We start from the raw sequence: 13,853 nt of genomic DNA on the forward strand, positions 1-13,853 counted from the left end.
CTGCCCATCACCTGCCCAATACCATCCCTACAGTGATCATGGTGGGGGCAGCATCATGTCTGGAGGAAACCAGGCACTGCGCATCACCTGCCCAATACCATCCCTACAGTGATCATGGTGGGGGCAGCTTCATGTCTGGAGGAAACCAGGCACTGCCCATCACCTGCCCAATACCATCCCTACAGTGAAGTATGGTGCGGGCTGCATCATGTCTGGAGGAAACCAGGCACTGTCCATCACCTGTCCAGTACCATCCCTACAGTGATCATGGTGGGGGCAGCATCATGTCTGGAGGAAACCAGGCACTGCCCATCACCTGCCCAATATCATCCCTACAGTGATCATGGTGGGGGCAGCATCATGTCTGGAGGAAACAAGGCACTGACCATCACCTGCCCAATGCCATCCCTACAGTGATCATGGTGGGGGCAGCATCATGTCTGGAGGAAACAAGGCACTGCCCATCACCTGCCCAATACCATCCCTACAGTGATCATGGTGGGGGCAGCATCATGTCTGGAGGAAACCAGGCCCTGCCCATCACCTGCCCAATACCATCCCTACAGTGATCATGGTGGGGGCAGCATCATGTCTGGAGGAAACCAGGCACTGCCCATCACCTGCCCAATACCATCCCTACAGTGATCATGCTGGGAGCAGCATCATGTCTGGAGGAAACCAGGCACTGCCCATCACCTGCCCAATACCATCCCTACAGTGATCATGGTGGGGGCAGCATCATGTCTGGAGGAAACCAGGCACTGTCCATCACCTGACCAATACCATCCCTACAGTGATCATGGTGGGGGCAGCATCATGTCTGGGGGAAACAAGGCACTGACCATCACCTGCCCAATGCCATCCCTACAGTGATCATGGTGGGGGCAGCATCATGTCTGGAGGAAACCAGGCACTGCCCATCACCTGCCCAATACCATCCCTACAGTGATCATGGTGGGGGCAGCATCATGTCTGGAGGAAACCATGCACTGCGCATCACCTGCCCAATACCATCCCTACAGTGATCATGGTGGGGGCAGCATCATGTCTGGAGGAAACCAGGTACTGCCCATCACCTGCCCAATACCATCCCTACAGTGATCATGGTGGGGGCAGCATCATGTCTGGAGGAAACCAGGCACTGCCCATCACCTGCCCAATACCATCCCTACAGTGAAGTATGGTGGGGGCAGCATCATGTCTGGAGGAAACCAGGCACTGTCCATCACCTGTCCAGTACCATCCCTACAGTGATCATGGTGGGGTCAGCATCATGTCTGGAGGAAACCAGGCACTGCCCATCACCCGCCCAATACCATCGCTACAGTGATCATGGTGGGGGCAGCATCATGTCTGGAGGAAACCAGGCACTGCCCATCACCTGCCCAATACCATCGCTACAGTGACCATGGTGGGGGCAGCATCATGTCTGTGGGAAACCAGGCACTGCCCATCACCTGCCCAATACCATCCCTACAGTGATCATGGTGGGGGCAGCATCATGTCTGGAGGAAACCAGGCACTGCCCATCACCTGCCCAATATCATCCCTACAGTGATCATGGTGGGGGCAGCATCATGTCTGGAGGAAACCAGGCACTGCCCATCACCTGCCCAATACCATCCCTACAGTGATCATGGTGGGGACAGCATCATGTCTGGAGGAAACCAGGCACTGTCCATCACCTGCCCTATACCATCCCTACAGTGATCATGGTGGGGGCAGCATCATGTCTGGAGGAAACCAGGCACTGTCCATCACCTGCCCAATACCATCCCTATAGTGAAGTATGGGGGCAGCATCATGTTCTGCGGACAGGAACACTGGTCAGGCTTGAGTGAAAGCTAGATGGAGCAAAGTTCAGGAACATTCTTAATGAAAACCTGATCCAGAGAGTCCTGGACCTCAGACTGAACTGGAGGTTCACCTTCCAACAAGACAATGACCCTAAGCACACAGCCAAGACAACATAGGAGTGCCCTAGGGACAACTCTGTGAATGTTCTTGAGTGGCCCAGCCAGAGCCCAAACCCAACATTTCTGGAGAAAATGGCTTCCACCTACGGTCCCCATCAAACATGACAGAGCTTGAGAGGATCTGTAGAGAAGAATGGCAGAAAATCCCCCAATCCAGGTGTGTGAACATTGTCATATTATCCCCAAGAAGACTGAAGGCTGCAATCACTGCTTCCACTAAGTCTTGAGGAAAGGGTATGAATACTTATGTCAAAGCAAGATTTTGTTTTTTTATGTTTAATAAGTTAGGAAAGATTTGTAACATTCATTTTTTTACTTTGCCATTATGAGGCATTGAGTGCAGAATGATGGGGGGGGGACTTTTTTGTGAAAATCTGAAATAAAAATGAAGGGTCTGAAGACTTTTTCGAATGCTGCATATATTTTCTAAATTATGTTTTTGTTTGTCAAAATTGTCCTACCACAAAATGGTTACAGGCAGGGCTTCTCAAGTCTCACTGTTCAGATATAGATCAATATTCTCCTCAGCCTGTGTGCTAACATAAGAATTTACAGTATGATGGATTTATATATAATATCACTCAGGTAAATGAAAAGATTCTGGCAGCTGCCAAAAGCATAAATTCTGAGAAAACGTAGAGAAAGTGTCACGGACATCAGCTTCATAAAGAAACATTGCCCGTAAAAATAAGATGCCGGTTTCCATTTTAGAATTTTATACACATACTATGATGTAATAGAAACTTAGGAAGTGGGTTAGTTAAAAAACTGAGCATAAAGCCTCATACACACTTATTTTATGGGCTCATACTGTGTCTCCAGCTGTTGCAAAACTACAACTCCCATTAATCTTAAATGGAGTTGTAGTTCTGCAACAGCTGGAGAAACACTGTCACTTATGGGCAGGGAAAGAGTGCAGTACTGATCTCACCCACTCCCTCTATCCCTGCCTACTTGCCTATCTGCCCTAAATAGCGGATCGACAACAACGGTGACAGTCCCTCCCTAAACATGTGATGGACGTCACTGTCAACAAAATAAACTACAATACAGACATGGGTCAGGATTCAGTAAGGGAGCACACAGACTAAAATAAATAATATCTAAACAAACACACACAATAAGTCACAGTCCACTAACCGAGTCAATACCAGGAGTTATCAGAAGTGCCAAGTCGCAAAAACAGGAGAAAGGTCAGAATGCCAAGCCAATAAGTCAGAGATGCGAGAGTCAGGAAAATGAGAATCAACGCTAGCTACTAGAGAAACCTCTTTTGCAGGCAAAGGCTGGATGTAAACTGTAGGTTTAACCTCTTCAGGACATAGGGCATATGGTTACGCCCTGCATTCCGAGTCCTTAAGGACGCAGGGCGTATCCATACGCCCGTGGGAATTCCGGTCCCCACCGCTAGCCGGTTGGGGACCGGAGCCGGATGCCTGCTGAAATTGTCAGCAGGCATCGCGGCATATCACCCAGGGGGGTCATGATGACCCCCCATGTCGGCGATGGCCGCAGATCGTTGGACAAGTCAGCCCAGCGATCTGTGGCGATTCCGGGTCAATTGGGTCTCCAGTGACCCGGAATTACTGGCTGATCGGGGCCGTAAGAGACGGCCCCGAACAGCCATAGCCAGCAGGGGTGAGGTGGCACTGGTGCCACCTCACGATCGCCCTGATTCGTCGCTGGTTTACCGGCCGACCAATCAGGGCACCTGCTGCGGGTTTCACTCCTGCAACCCGCTCTGCCCCTCTTCCGGAGGATGTGATCGGGTGCGGGACGAGGACCCCGGCAGCTGGGGACCCCGATCCCTGGCGTCCCTGTTGGGATCGGGGCCCCAGGAACGGCGGCGGCGGCGTGGATCAGCAGTTTGAGCTGAGAGACAGCCTCCTGCTGTTGCTTAGCAACAGCTCCCAGCATGCGAAAAGGGCATGCTGGGAGCTGTAGTTATGCAACAGCAGGAGGCAGACCACCACAACTCCCAGCATACCCTTATGGGCATGCTGGGACTTATAGTTTTGCAACAGCTGGAGGCACATTTTTTCTATGGAAAAGTGTACCTTCAGCTGTTGTATAACTACAACTCCCAGCTTGCACAAACAGCTAAAGTGCATGCTGGGAGTTGTAGTGGTGCATCTGCTGGTTGCATAACTACAACTCCCAGCATGCCCGTTGGCTGTCGGTGACTGCTGAAAGTTGTAGTTTTGCAACAGCTGAAGGCACACTGGTTATGAAACTCAGAGTTTTTTTTTACCTAACTCAGTGTTTCACAACCGGTGTGCCTCCAGCTGTTGCAAACTACAACTCCCAGCATGCACCGTACATGCTCGGAGTTGTAGTTTTTCAACAGCTGGAGGCACACTGGTTGTGAAACACTGAGTTAGGTCACAAACTCAGTGATACATAACCAGTGTGCCTACAGCTGTTGCAAAACTAAAACTCTCAGCATGTACAGTCTGTCTGCGCATGCTGGGAGTTGTAGTTTTGCAACAGCTGGATGTTCTTCCCTCCCGATGTGAACGTACAGGGTACACTCACTTGGGCGGAGGTTTACAGTAAGTATCCGGCTGCAAGTTTGAGCTGCGGCAAATTTTCTGCCGCAGCTCAAACTGCCAGCGAGAAACTACTGTGAACCCCCGCCCGTGTGACTGTACCCTCAATACACTACACTATATTAACACAAAATAAAATAAAAAGTAAAAAACACTACATATACACATACCCTATACAACTCCCCTCCCCAATTAAAATGAAAAACGTCTGGTATGCCACTGTTTCCAAAACAGAGCCTCCAGCTGTTGCAAAACAACTACTCCCAGTATTACCAGTCAGCCACTGACTGTCCAGGCATGCTGGCAGTTTTACAACAGCTGGAGGCACCCTGTTTGGGAATCACTGGCGTAGAATACCCCTATGTCCACCCCTATGCAATTCCTAATTTAGTCCTCAAATGCGCATGGCGCTCTCTCACTTTGGAGCGCTGTCATATTTCAAGGCAACAGTTTAGGGCCACATATGGGGTATCGCCGTACTCGGGAGAAATTGTGTTACAAATTTTGGGGGGTATTTTCTACCCTTTTTAAAAATGTAAAATTTTTGGGAAAACAAGCATTTTAGGTAATATATATATATATATATATATATATATATATATATATATATATATTTTTTTTTTACATTTGCAAAAGTCATGAAACACCTGTGGGGTATTAAGGCTCACTTTATCCCATGTTACATTGCCCGAGGGGTCTAGTTTCCAAAATGGTATGCCATGTGTTTAATTTTTTTTTGCTGTTTTGACACCCTAGGGGCTTCCTAAAAGTGACATGCCCCCCCAAAAACCATTTCAGAAAAATGTTCTCTCTAAAATCCCCTTCTCGCTCCTTCCCTTCTGAGCCCTCTACTGCGCCCGCTGAACACTTTACATAGACATATGAGGTATGTTCTTACTCGAGAGAAATTGGGCTACAAATACAAGTAAAAACTTTCTCTTTTTTACCCCTTGCAAAAATAAAAAAAATTGGGTCTACAAGAACATGTGAGTGTAAAAAATGAAGATTGTGAATTTTCTCCTTCACTTTGCTGCTATTCCTGTGAAACACCTAAAGGGTTAAAACGCTGACTGAATGTCATTTTGAATACTTTGGGGGGTGCAGTTTTTATAATGGGGTCATTTGTGGGGTATTTCTAATATAAAGACCCTTCAAATCCACTTCAAAACTGAACTGGTCCCTGAAAAATAGCGAGTTTGAAAATGTTGTGAAAGATTGGAAAATTGCTGCGGAACTTTGAAGCCCTCTGGTGTCTTCCAAAAGTAAAAATTTTATGATGCAAACATAAAGTAGACATATTGTATATGTGAACCAAAAAAAAAATGTATTTGGAATATCCATTTTCCTTACAAGCAGAGAGCTTCAAAGTTAGAAAAATGCAAAATTTTCATTTTTTTTCATCAAATTTGGGGATTTTTCACCAAGAAAGGATGCAAGTTACTATAAAATGTTACCACTATGTTAAAGTAGAATATGTCACGAAAAAACCATCTTGGAATCAGAATGATAACTAAAAGCATTCCAGAGTTATTAATGTTTAAAGTGACAGTGGTCAGATGTGCAAAAAACGTCCGAGTCCTTAAGGTGAAAAAGGGCTAAGTCCTTAAGGGGTTAAAGGGGTATTCCAGAAATATATATTTTTTATATATCAACTGGCACCAGAAAGTTAAACAGATTTGTAAATTACTTCTATAAAAAAATCTTAATCCTTTCAATAATTATCAGATGCTAATGTTAATTATAATTAACAAGTTGAGTTGTTTTCTGTCTGGCAACAGTGCTCTCTGCTGACATCTCTGCTTGTCTCAGGAACTGCACAGAGTAGAAGAGGTTTGCTATGGGGATTTGCTTCTATACTGGGAGGTTCCCGAGACACGTGTCATCAGAGAGCACTTAGACAGGAAATAATTACTCAACTTCATCAGCTCATAAGTACTGAAAGGATTAAGATTTTTTTATAGAAGTAATTTACAAATCTGTTTAACTTTCTGGAGCCAGTTGATAAATCTTTTTTTTTTTTTTAAATAGGGAGTACACGTGTGAAAGCTAACAAGGTCAGCCGACCATCCCAGAGAGCTAGGTGTAACCACAGTTACCAGAATAAACAAAAGCACTCAGTGCAGATTAACGCTTCGGGTTCTTACACACAGGTTGGTGAATATTGCAATTGGGCCTCTGAATTTTGCCAAATGAGTCATGTGCCTGCAGTTTTGCCACCTTTACTTATTGTTTCATGTATACAGCTCTTATGTAGATCAACATGTTTCCATAGTAACAGACTACAATTATCTTTGTGTAGTCTGATCCTGCAGTCATATTTCTTCGACCGGTCCACTTCTTCTTATTAAAATACATGAAGAGTTAGTTAGCAAGAAGCAAAGGATAAGATGGGAGGAATTAAAGGGGTTATCCAGGGATCAGAAAAGGTATTATCTTTCCTCGGTCCCTGGAGGCTTCCTTCTAATCAAATTGTTTTGCAAAGTTGCTTCATTGTCTATTTTAGATCCATGGATGCCACAGTGGACCTTCCGTTTAAGTGCAAATTTCTGGTTATGTCTTTTCCCTATTGAATGTAAAAGGGTAAAATGATCACAGTCTCAGGGGGTGTGACTGTGACCAGGCCCGCAGAGGAAGGGGGCCTGTCTAGGGGACATGACACATGCCACAGATCCCCACGGCTTTCAGTTGTGAATGTGTCTTTAGGATGCACACACAGTTGAATGCACACTGCAGCTCCATCCTGTCACTTCAGCTAGAGCCAAGTGTAAAAAAGTGCAGGATGCTGCAGAGGGCCTACAGTATGGGGCTTATAGTATAGGGGCGGTGTGAGAGGCCTAGTACTACTATATGGAGCCACAGAGGGGGCCTGCTACTATATTGGGGCATAATGAGAGCTAACTACTACATGGGGAGGGGAAGAGGGGAACAAACTACTATACGGGGGCACACATGGGCATGATACGATATGGAGGACAGAGGGACCAAACTACTATATGGGGGCACAGAGGGCACAGACAAGCCTAATACTATATGGGGGCCCAAAGTGGGCACTTGTACTGTGTGGGGCAATGCAGATGGAAAGTATGTATAAAGGAGCCATGTTAACTAATTCTTGGAGCCGTGGGGCCCAGAGGACACTACTTACACCCTGGATAAAATGCCATACAGATGCCCAGACATCAAAGAAGGGCAGGAACAAAATTCCACGGGTTCTTGGCACAAACTGTCTGATAAACTGACAATCTGTGATGTATAGGAAGATAGTCCATTTATTGAAGTGCCAAAACAAACAAACGCGTTTCAAGGCCTTTAATAGCCTCTTTATCAATGCTAAAATGGCATATACAAACAGTAAAAGCAGTGTGCTCATAAAGCTAAAAGCCCTTTTAGCTTTATAAGCACACTGCTTTTACTGTTTGTATATGCCATTTTAACCTTGATAAAGAGGCTAATAAAGGCCTCGAAACGCGTTTGTTTTGGCACTTCAATAAATGGACTATCTTCCTATACATCACAGAATGTGAGTTTATCAGACAATTTGTTTGTGCCGATAAACTGCACAGACCTATCCCCACTGGCCCCTAAGGCCCATTATTGACTAGTACATGACTACCTTTAAGCCATATTTATCACTGGTTACTTTTTGTAAAATGTCATGTGACTTGTTCAGCAGCAATCTCTATCTGACAATGACGTCTATACCGGTCACTACCGGCAAATAATAAGATCCTGACCGCGTCATCACTGGTACAATACGTGAATAGTAAAATGTCTGCATTAAATTAGACAAAAAACGCATTTTGGTCCTGCGTCTGACCACGCTCGAGCGTTTTATATCACCCAGGTGTGCTTAAAACATAACTTTTAATCCAAAACTGATATAAAAGAATGTATACATTAAAGTGTACTTGTGTAGTTCATCACCAAAAACAAAAAATTTGTAATGACAAGGGTATAGTTTTTTTTTTAAATCTTTTTTTTTATTACCGCCACATATTGCAAAAAGAAAAAAACGAATAATACAATATTTTATACAAAATTTATAAATTTTGCCTGTTGACAGTTTCTTTTTACCCTTTTTTTTTCACTTTGGTTTTCGCGGACATGCGCCAAATTTATCATTTGGTGCAAGTTGTTAGTAATTTTGGCTCAAATGTTGAAATCAGCTGTTCCCAGCGCCTTTTACACAGAACTTACCTCCACAGAGGACAGCGGGGGAGATTTATTAAAACCAGTGCTGAGGAAAAGCTGACCAGTTGCCCATAGCAACCAATCACATTTCTTCTTTCATTTTTGAAAAGGCCTCTGCAAAATGAAAGCAGCCATCTGATTGGTTGCTATGGGCAACTCAGCAACTTTTCCTCTGCACAGGTTTTGATAAATCTCCCCCAGCATATTTTACCCTGTAGAGCAGCCATTTTGGAGTCCCCCCCCTGCAGTATATCAGCAAGCGACGTGAGTTATTTTCTTTTGTGGGGTTTATAGCCGCCATGTGAAATGGATTTTATTTTCAACTTGAGTAGTTTTTTTTTGTTTGTTTTGTTACTTTAACCTCTTAACGACGCAGGACGTATATTTACGTCCTGCGCCGGCTTCCGCGATATGAAGCGGGATCGCGCCGCGATCCTGCATCATATTGCGTGGGTCCCGGCGCTAATCAACGGCCGGGACCCGCGGCTAATACCACACATCGCCGATCGCGGCGATGTGCGGTATTAACCCTTTAGAAGCGGCGGTCAAAGCTGACCGCCGCTTCTAAAGTGAAACTGAAAGTATCCCGGCTGCTCAGTCGGGCTGTTCGGGACCGCCGCGGTGAAATCGCGGCGTCCCGAACAGCTGATCGGACACCGGGAGGGCCCTTACCTGCCTCCCCGGTGTCCGATCGGCGAATGACTGCTCCGTGCCTGAGATCCAGGCAGGAGCAGTCAAGCGCCGATAATGCTGATCACAGGCGTGTTAATACACGCCTGTGATCAGGATGAGAGATCAGTGTGTGCAGTGTTATAGGTCCCTATGGGACCTATAACACTGCAAAAAAAAGTAAAAAAAAAGTGTTAATAAAGGTCATTTAACCCCTTCCCTAATAAAAGTTTGAATCACCCCCCTTTTCCCATAAGAAAAATAAAACAGTGTAAAAAAAAAAATAAATAAACATATGTGGTATCGCCGCGTGCGTAAATGTCCGAAATATAAAAATATATCATTAATTAAGCCGTACGGTCAATGGCGTACGCGCAAAAAAATTCCAAAGTCCAAAAAAGCGTATTTTGGTAACTTTTTATAACATTAAAAAATGAATAAAAAGTGATCAAAAAGTCAGATCAAAACAAAAATCATACCGATAAAAACTTCAGATCACGGCGCAAAAGATGAGTCCTCATACCGCCCCGTACGTGGAAAAATAAAAAAGTTATAGGGGTCAGAAGATGACATTTTTAAACGTATAAATTTTCCTGCATGTAGTTATGATTTTTTCCGGAAGTGCGACAAAATCAAACCTATATAAGTAGGGTATCATTTTAACCGTACGGACCTACAGAATAATGATAAGGTGTAATTTTTACCGAAATATGCACTGCGTAGAAACGGAAGCCCCCAAAAGTTACAAAATGGCGTTTTTTTTCGATTTTGTCGCACAATGATTTTTTTTTCCGTTTCGCCGTGCATTTTTGGGTAAAATGACTAATGTCACTGCAAAGTAGAATTGGCGACGCAAAAAATAAGCCATAATATGGATTTTTAGGTGGAAAATTGAAAGGGTTATGATTTTTAAAAGGTAAGGAGGAAAAAAACGAAAGTGCAAAAACGGAAAAACCCTGAGTCCTTAAGGGGTTAATGCAGTGGTCTTCAACCTGCGGACCTCCAGATGTCGCAAAACTACAATTCCCAGCATGCCCGGACAGCCGTTGGCTGTCCGGGCATGCTGGGAGTTGTAGTTTTGCGACATCTGGAGGTCCGCAGGTTGGAGACCACTGCTTTAGAGCTTTACCTTTCCTGAACCTGGGCGGCCATGTCCAACACTGGCTCAACGGAGGGTGAAGGTTCCTCAGAGACAACTATGTCGCAGGATAGCGCAGCCCTGGAGGCGTCGCTGCTTTCACAAAAAAAAATTTTTTTAATGTATTTTGACGCCTTTACATTTTCTGACATTGCTAAGTGTGCTTTCCATGTGCAAAATTTCTTGCCAGGGATTTGCACCCCAAAAACGGGATTTGCGCCATAAATCTTTGCGCCAGAGTTTTGCACCAAAGTAACGTGAAAAAAACAAACACATAAATCCTTTGATAAATACCCTCCCATGGCTCTTTTCTTCTTGTTTCAGGTGGCCCACTTGTTTCTCTCCTTACAGGAATAATAGGGAAAGATTTGCCTGCCCTCACAGCTCTGCATTAAATTACCAAGAATACATCAAGAGATATTAGTGACATTTACAAAGGTCACAGATGAATAGAAGCTTCTGCTGTTTGCTATAGAGCCTTATGGTGTCAGATGGCACCACTGGTTTACTTGTGAAGATGATTTGTGTTATCTTTGTATTGATTTTTGTACAGATCACTGATAATAGTAATGGTATTAGTAGATTATCATCGCTTGTCTTTTGTGTATAGACAAATCCAGGGATAACATAGATAATGCTATTACTACTAGCTCAGCTAGAGATGAGCGAACTTACAGTAAATTCGATTCGTCACGAACTTCTCGGCTCGGCAGTTGATGACTTTTCCTGCGTAAATCAGGGGCTCCGGTGGGCTGGAAAAGGTGGATACATTCCTAGGAAAGAGTCTTAGTCTCCTAGGACTGTATCCACCTTTTCCAGCCCACCGGAGCCCCTGAAAGCTGAACTAATTTACGTAGGAAAAGTCATCAACTGCCGAGCCGAGAAGTTCGTGACGAATCGGATTTACTGTAAGTTCGCTCATCTCTAATCTCAGCAGCATCGTAGGGATTTATCTGACTTGTCTCAATTTCTGCCATAAAGAAACAAAGGATTGATGTTGTGTTCCCAAAGACAAATGGCACCAGAATTGACTACCAAATAAATTGTGGTCTGAGTGATCGAAGTCACGATTATAGATAAACATAATCTAACTAAGCACACAAATCATTGTATTGTTCACATCTTTTATTGAGTAAACATCCACAGGGCAGGGGGGAAGTAGTGGAACCTTTGTGTTAAAGGGGTACTCCTGTAGAAAACTTTTTTTATTTTTAAATCAACTGGTGCCAGAAAGTTAAACAGATTTGTAAGTGACTTCTATTAAAAAAATCTTAATCCTTCCAGTACTTATTAGCTGCTAAATACTACAGAGGAAATGGTTTTCTTTTTTGAACACAGAGCTCTCTGCTGACATCATGAGCACAGAGCTCTCTGCTGACATCATGAGCACAGAGCTCTCTGCTGACATCATGACCACAGAGCTCTCTGCTGATATCTCTGTCCATTTTAAGTACTGTCCATCCCCATAGCAAATATGCTGGACAGTTCCTAAAATGGACAGAGATGTCAGCAGAGAGCACTGTGGTCATGATGTCAGCAGAGAGCTCTGTGTTCCAAAAAGAAAACCATTTCCTCTGTAGTATTCAGCAGCTAATAAGTACTGGAAGGATTAAGATTTTTTTTTTTATAGAAGTAATTTACAAATCTGTTTAACTTTCTGGCACCAGTTGATTTAAAAAAAAAAGTTTTCCACAGGAGTACCCCTTTAACACAAAGGTTCCACTACTTCCCCCCTGCCCTGTGGATGTTTACTCAATAAAAGATGTGAACAATACAATGATTTGTGTGCTTAGTTAGATTATGTTTATCTATAATCGTGACTTCGATCACTCAGACCACAATTTATTGGTAGTCAATTCTGGTGCCATTTGTCTTTGGGAACACAACATCAATCCTTTGTTTCTTTATGGCAGAAATTGAGACAAGTCAGATAAATCCCTACGATGCTGCTGAGATTAGAGATGAGCGAACTTACAGTAAATAATAAAAAGTTTTCCATGGGAGATGTCTTCTCCAAGAACTAATGTTTAAAAGGTGTGTGAGTTAGGAAGAAGAGATTAGCAGAGCAGGTATCACAGGGGCTTTGCCGATTAGGCTTAGGCTAGGTTCACACTACCATTGTTTGGCCCTTTTTTTAAATGTATTTTTATTTTATTTTTTGCGTGAAAAAGAACCCATAGTCAAGCGCGTGTGTACCATAGTCTCAGACCATGTGGCTGCTATGGGGGGCTTGGAGAGAGATGGTCCCCTCTTGGTTAGTCCCATTCCTTTTTAATATTGGTAATTTGTGGAGAACTCCAGGGAACTGCATTGTCTGAAAAATAATGGAAGGAGGTATTGACCAATGGGTCATGGAAAGCAAAGGGCAAATATACACCTGACCTTTCTGTCCTGGGGGGCAAAATTAGACGCCATTATAGGAGGCTCTATGGACAAACAGACAGACGTAAAACTTTTTAGGACAAATGCACAACGCATTAACACGGCGGAATGTCCGTGGGGAATTCCACCGTAATATTCCGCACTGAAGCAGAGTCCCATTGATTTTAATGGGATTCTGCTGCACTGTGCACATGGTGAAATTTCCACAGCAGATGTTTCTGCCGCAGAAATACAGATTCTGGCATCCACAGAAAGAATAGACATGTCTATGGATTCCGCTTGGAAATGCATAATTTTGGCCGTGTGAGCATGACCTAACTGTGAACCATGTTGGAGAGAACATCATGGTTTGGGGCTGCTTTACATTGACTTCAAAAGTGAGTGAAAACATTTTTCAGGAGAATGTCAGGGCAGCCATCTTTGACCTTAAAGGGGTACTTCAAATCAACTGGATCCAGAAAGTTAAACAGATTTGTAAATTAGTTCTATTATACATCTTTAATCCTTCCAGTACGTATCAGCTGCTGTATGCTCCAGAGGAAGTTGTGTACTTCTTTCCAGTCTGACCACAGTGCTCTCTGCTGACACCTCTGTCCATGTCAGGAACTGTCCAGAGCAAGAGGGGTTTGCTATGGGGATTTGCTTCTGCTCTGGACAGTTCCTAAAATGGACAGAGATGTCAGCAGAGAGCACTGTGGTCAGACAGAAAAGAAATTCAAAAAGAAAAGAACTTCCTGTGGAGCATACAGCAGCTGATAAGTACTGAAAGGATTAAGATTAGTTAATAGATGTAATTTACAAATCTATTTAACTTTCTTAAACCAGTTGATTTGGAAAAAAAAAATTATTTTCCACCGGAGTGACCCTTTAAAATGTACCTATTATTGAAAAATAAAACTTTTGACATGCCCTTTTTAAGAGCGCAATGGGCTCCTAAACGAATCCTGA

At 43.8% G+C, this 13,853-nt stretch overlaps 1 protein-coding gene across 2 annotated transcripts in view; it reads left to right on the top strand.

Annotated features, from left to right (window-relative positions):
* CEP295 (centrosomal protein 295) overlaps nucleotides 1-13,853 on the top strand; it is a 121,495-nt gene that overhangs the window by 8,654 nt on the left and 98,988 nt on the right. The window contains exon 2 of one of the 2 annotated variants that reach the window (XM_056561458.1): nucleotides 6,554-6,675. The gene's annotated coding sequence lies outside the window, so the exon portion shown is untranslated. Of the gene's footprint in view, nucleotides 1-6,553; nucleotides 6,676-8,880; nucleotides 8,981-13,853 lie in introns of those variants that run through there. The other variant, XM_056561456.1, reaches the window with a different exon arrangement.

This window comes from Hyla sarda, chromosome 2 (genome assembly GCF_029499605.1).
Source record: "Hyla sarda isolate aHylSar1 chromosome 2, aHylSar1.hap1, whole genome shotgun sequence".
NCBI classification, from domain to species: domain Eukaryota; kingdom Metazoa; phylum Chordata; class Amphibia; order Anura; family Hylidae; genus Hyla; species Hyla sarda.